Genomic DNA, 7,088 nt, shown 5'->3' with positions numbered 1-7,088 from the left:
TCTCCGCACAATTGCTGGGCTGCTGCTGACAAATAACTCATCCTAGGCCTTGCATATGCTCTCTTAGGCTTCATTTAGTCAATACGTGTAACATCATTGAGTCGGGGGACAGGCAGACAGGCATTTTATACATGTTACGCTTATATAGTGGTCTCCAACACCCACCACCCCACAAGATCCATCTAGGGACTGATTAACTAACCCTCACTCACCACGCCCCAAGTAGCTTGCTTACTAACTCCTGGATACCTATTTACTGCTAGGTGAACAGGGGCATTCGCTGATAAGAAACGCTACCAACAGTTACAGTCCTCTTTCTATTTCTACAAACCTAGCCTATTTCCTAGCCAAAACTAACCTAGCCCATTTCCTAGCCAAAACTAACCTAACCTAATCTAACCTAACCTAACCTAACCTAACCATATCTAAACTAACCTAACTAACTTACTTTTGTATACCTATTTACTGCAAGATGAACAGAGGCATTCGGTGATAAGAAACGCTACCAACAGTTACAGCCCTATTTCTATTTCTACAAACCTAGCCTATTTCCTAGCAATAACTAACCTAACCTAACCTAATTTAACCTAACCTAACCTTATCTAAACTAACCTAACTAACTAACTTCTGGATACCTATTTACTGCTAGGTGAATAGAGGCGTTCGGTGATAGGAAACGCTACCTACAATTACAGCCCTCTTTCTATTACTATTTCTACAAACATAGCCTATTTCCTACCCTAAAATAACCTAACCTAACCTAACCCTCCACACCTAGCTGATTTCCTAGCCAAAACTAACCTAACCAACTCCTGGATACCTATTTACTGCCAGGTGAACAGAGGCATTCGGTGATAAGAAACGTTACCTAAAATTCCAGCTATTTTTTTCTCTTTATTATATTTATTGTTTTTAAATAATTTATAATTTATTTATACTCTATTCATTTTTTTTTATTTTTTTACCTATTTCTATTTCTACAAACGTAGCCAATTTCCTAGCCTAAACTAACCTAACCTAAATATATATATATATATATATATATATATATATATATATATATATATATATATATATATATATATATATATATATATATATATATATTATTAAATATGACCGAAAAAGTAAGATTAATAATTCTAACACGAATTTTCTTGATCTTTCGTAAACTACCCACCTCAAGACTCCGCTCCAATATAGAAGCATCAAGAAATATGGACCAATAGGCTTTCTACAATCACTTCCATTCAATACCCATTGTTTCGTGTTCTGTCTTGTGTTGATGAAATTAATACCCTATTAATACCACCTCACCCCATCCATCTCACTCAAATGTAGATATAAACAAATCGGAGATGTGTAAGTTCTATTCAGTTGTGTATGTGTAAACTAAAATCTTTGAAAATGTAATAAGTTTTACGAAACGCGCTCAAGTGTCGCGTCAGACTAGAAATAAAAATGAATTTTGGAGAATTGATTTTTGAATTACCACCAACAGTGAAAAGAAATGTACGAAAGATCGAGAAAATTCGTGTTAGAATTATTAATCTTACTTTTTCGGTCATATTTAATAATATATGTCTACAGGAAAGACTGCTACCAAAATATACTAATATATATATATATATATATATATATATATATATATATATATATATATATATATATATATATATATATATATATAAACCAACCACAAAATAACCAACCATACCTATACCTTACCAACATACCCTAACCAACCCAACCTAAGCATACATATTATCTAAATTGATAACTAAACCATAATTATGCTTGTTTTAACCTAAAATTCTAACCTCAAATTCTAACCTAATTCTAGTTCTAACCAACCTAACCAAACCAACCAACCTAACCAACTAACCTAACTAAGCTAACTAACCAACCTAACCAACCAACCTAACCAACCTAACCAACCAACCAACCAACCTAACCAACCAACCTAACCAACCAACCTAACTAACCAACCTATCCAACCAACCTAATCAACCAACCTAGGCAACCTAACTTAACCAACCAACCTAACCAACCAACCTAACCAACCTATCCTCCCTTCTTATTATCTGACCCGAATTTTCGGTTCGTGTCAGAGTCCATGAGTGTCCGTGTGCGTGTCCGTGTCTGTGAATCCATGGGGTTTTGGGTCCAGGAAGCTATTTGTGTCAACCCAAATTGCCTCCCTTCTCCCCACCTGAAATCCAGGTGGATTGAAAGACCTGACCTAGGTCAGTTGATCCATGTATCCGTCCGTGGGCCCCCGGACTTCAACCCTTCCCCACATTCCAAAGGGTCAGTCAATCAATCTTGGCTATCCAGAGAATCTATCGAAACTGATGCTCCTACAGGAGGGGACACACAGAGAAATCTGTGCCCTGTACTTGCAACCATTCCGACAGGCTCGAACGCAGGTCTGTCCGGATTAAGAACATGTTCTATCCGACTAGGCCACGCTGGAGTTGCCTTCTGAATCAAATTTGGCACTTGTATTTATATCTCATAGCAAGGTTAGTTAGTGTCTATTTATGAACAGTTGCCATGATTGACATGTGAAGTTGTTAATTTGTGTTGTCAGTTAGAAATACCTGACAGCTTTGTTTGATGAGGTTGCAGTCCCGTGAAGCAGTTTTATGAATGAATATTGGAGAATTTAGGCTAACTGACATGTACTCACCTAGTTGTACTCACCTAGTTGTGTTTGCGGGGGTTGAGCTCTGGCTCTTTGGTCCCGCCTCTCAACCGTCAATCAACAGGTGTACAGATTCCTGAGCCTATCGGGCTCTGTCATATCTACACTTGAAACTGTGTATGGAGTCAGCCTCCACCACATCACTTCCTAATGCATTCCATTTGTCAACCACTCTGACACTAAAAAAGTTCTTTCTAATATCTCTGTGGCTCATTTGGGCACTCAGTTTCCACCTGTGTCCCCTAGTACGTGTGCCCCTTGTGTTAAATAGACTGTCTTTATCTACCCTATCAATCCCCTTCAGAATCTTGAATGTGGTGATCATGTCCCCCCTAACTCTTCTGTTAGGGGGGACATATAGGACTGACTTCTGGACTGTCACATATGTCACTTCTGGACTGACATATAGGTAGATGTGTGTGTGTGTGTGTGTGTGTGTGTGTGTGTGTGTGTGTGTGTGTGTGTGTGTGTGTTTAAAAGTATGTATTAATTAATAATTAGTGTGGTGTTTCCAAATAAGTTTGAGAATGGTAAACAAGCAATCCAATATCTAATATGTGCTATTTTATGTGTCATTCTATAAAATATATGTTTTACTAGGGAAGGAAAATCCGGTTTGTTTTTTTCTTCGTTTTATTTCAAGAATAAATAGTACATAGGGGAAGAAACGAAGGTTTTGGCTGGTTAAATATAGCGTTGTGGCCGCCATTTTCTGTGTTGGGGGTGGGGTGTGTTGTGGGATTGTGGATGGGGTGGTATGGGGGGGGGGTAGGGGTACGGCGGCCTCCATTGTGGGGGGGGGGTGTTGGTTTGGGAGGGGGCACGGTGGGGGGGGGGGGAGTGGTCCTGAGATGCTACCTTGGGAAGTGTCGTTGGGGGGGGGGGCAGGGGGATGGGTTGGCAGTTAGGTATTTAAATTTAATTTTGTAAGATAGGTTATGTAGAGCGAAGTGTTGAGGAAGGAATAAGAAAAGTGTTTAGGACTGAGTTGAGTGTATTAGTTTTTGTGATTGATGTTAGCAGGAAGGTAGGTGGTTGAAATGTGTAAAGATTTGTTAATGAGATCATTTGGTTAATAATGTAGGAATTAAGAGTAAGTGATCACTGGAGATAGATATTCAACAGCATATTGAGTGGACAAATTTTAGCAGGTAGGTAGGCCGGCCGGGCGGCAGAGAGAGCCAATGGACTGACATATAGGTAGACGTTTTCTTCATGGATGGTAAACTATTATTAAAATGGCATGTACACATTTCCATGTGCGACATTCATGTACACACACACACACACTGACCCACGGAGACTGCCCAAATATGTATACCATCAGCAGCAGTTGGTGTTCCCAGGCAGGTCACCCATCCATGTACTAACCAAATTCAACGGTGCTTAACCTGACTGATGTATGGGACGAGACGCAGTGTTCTCAAGGTGGTAGGTAGGTAGTATGGCTGTTTCTATTGTATACAAGTAGTAACTAATCACATGTGAGTGAGTGAGTCAAGATAATGGTAACTGCAGCGGGCGGGCAGGCAGGCGGAGGTACATAGCAGCCAATTCTCCATTAATGATAGTACTTATTGCAACTATTTAGTCAAATTAACCAACAACAAATGGACTACTACTACTTCTTCTACTACTACTACTACTACTACTGTTGCTCCAAAATAGAAAAGGATGGGATGCCGCCGCTGCCATTGATCTCGCACAAGTTGCTGCTGCTGCTGACAAATAACTCATCCTAGGCCTTGCATATGCTCTCTTAGGCTTCATTTAGTCAATACGTGTAACATCATTGAGTCGGGGGACAGGCAGACAGGCATTTTATACATGTTACGCTTATATAGTGGTCTCCAACACCCACCACCCCACAAGATCCATCTAGGGACTGATTAACTAACCCTCACTCACCACGCCCCAAGTAGCTTGCTTACTAACTCCTGGATACCTATTTACTGCTAGGTGAACAGGGGCATTCGCTGATAAGAAACGCTACCAACAGTTACAGTCCTCTTTCTATTTCTACAAACCTAGCCTATTTCCTAGCCAAAACTAACCTAGCCCATTTCCTAGCCAAAACTAACCTAACCTAATCTAACCTAACCTAACCTAACCTAACCATATCTAAACTAACCTAACTAACTTACTTTTGTATACCTATTTACTGCAAGATGAACAGAGGCATTCGGTGATAAGAAACGCTACCAACAGTTACAGCCCTATTTCTATTTCTACAAACCTAGCCTATTTCCTAGCAATAACTAACCTAACCTAACCTAATTTAACCTAACCTAACCTTATCTAAACTAACCTAACTAACTAACTTCTGGATACCTATTTACTGCTAGGTGAATAGAGGCGTTCGGTGATAGGAAACGCTACCTACAATTACAGCCCTCTTTCTATTACTATTTCTACAAACATAGCCTATTTCCTACCCTAAAATAACCTAACCTAACCTAACCCTCCACACCTAGCTGATTTCCTAGCCAAAACTAACCTAACCAACTCCTGGATACCTATTTACTGCCAGGTGAACAGAGGCATTCGGTGATAAGAAACGTTACCTAAAATTCCAGCTATTTTTTTCTCTTTATTATATTTATTGTTTTTAAATAATTTATAATTTATTTATACTCTATTCATTTTTTTTTTTTTTTACCTATTTCTATTTCTACAAACGTAGCCAATTTCCTAGCCTAAACTAACCTAACCTAAATATATATATATATATATATATATATATATATATATATATATATATATATATATATATATATATATATATATAAATATGACCGAAAAAGTAAGATTAATAATTCTAACACGAATTTTCTTGATCTTTCGTAAACTACCCACCTCAAGACTCCGCTCCAATATAGAAGCATCAAGAAATATGGACCAATAGGCTTTCTACAATCACTTCCATTCAATACCCATTGTTTCGTGTTCTGTCTTGTGTTGATGAAATTAATACCCTATTAATACCACCTCACCCCATCCATCTCACTCAAATGTAGATATAAACAAATCGGAGATGTGTAAGTTCTATTCAGTTGTGTATGTGTAAACTAAAATCTTTGAAAATGTAATAAGTTTTACGAAACGCGCTCAAGTGTCGCGTCAGACTAGAAATAAAAATGAATTTTGGAGAATTGATTTTTGAATTACCACCAACAGTGAAAAGAAATGTACGAAAGATCGAGAAAATTCGTGTTAGAATTATTAATCTTACTTTTTCGGTCATATTTAATAATATATGTCTACAGGAAAGACTGCTACCAAAATATACTAATATATATATATATATATATATATATATATATATATATATATATATATATATATATATATATATATATATATATATATATAAACCAACCACAAAATAACCAACCATACCTATACCTTACCAACATACCCTAACCAACCCAACCTAAGCATACATATTATCTAAATTGATAACTAAACCATAATTATGCTTGTTTTAACCTAAAATTCTAACCTCAAATTCTAACCTAATTCTAGTTCTAACCAACCTAACCAAACCAACCAACCTAACCAACTAACCTAACTAAGCTAACTAACCAACCTAACCAACCAACCTAACCAACCTAACCAACCAACCAACCAACCTAACCAACCAACCTAACCAACCAACCTAACTAACCAACCTATCCAACCAACCTAATCAACCAACCTAGGCAACCTAACTTAACCAACCAACCTAACCAACCAACCTAACCAACCTATCCTCCCTTCTTATTATCTGACCCGAATTTTCGGTTCGTGTCAGAGTCCATGAGTGTCCGTGTGCGTGTCCGTGTCTGTGAATCCATGGGGTTTTGGGTCCAGGAAGCTATTTGTGTCAACCCAAATTGCCTCCCTTCTCCCCACCTGAAATCCAGGTGGATTGAAAGACCTGACCTAGGTCAGTTGATCCATGTATCCGTCCGTGGGCCCCCGGACTTCAACCCTTCCCCACATTCCAAAGGGTCAGTCAATCAATCTTGGCTATCCAGAGAATCTATCGAAACTGATGCTCCTACAGGAGGGGACACACAGAGAAATCTGTGCCCTGTACTTGCAACCATTCCGACAGGCTCGAACGCAGGTCTGTCCGGATTAAGAACATGTTCTATCCGACTAGGCCACGCTGGAGTTGCCTTCTGAATCAAATTTGGCACTTGTATTTATATCTCATAGCAAGGTTAGTTAGTGTCTATTTATGAACAGTTGCCATGATTGACATGTGAAGTTGTTAATTTGTGTTGTCAGTTAGAAATACCTGACAGCTTTGTTTGATGAGGTTGCAGTCCCGTGAAGCAGTTTTATGAATGAATATTGGAGAATTTAGGCTAACTGACATGTACTCACCTAGTTG

Source organism: Procambarus clarkii, unplaced genomic scaffold (genome assembly GCF_040958095.1).
Source record: "Procambarus clarkii isolate CNS0578487 unplaced genomic scaffold, FALCON_Pclarkii_2.0 HiC_scaffold_122, whole genome shotgun sequence".
NCBI classification, from domain to species: domain Eukaryota; kingdom Metazoa; phylum Arthropoda; class Malacostraca; order Decapoda; family Cambaridae; genus Procambarus; species Procambarus clarkii.
This window is presented reverse-complemented; position numbering follows the sequence as displayed.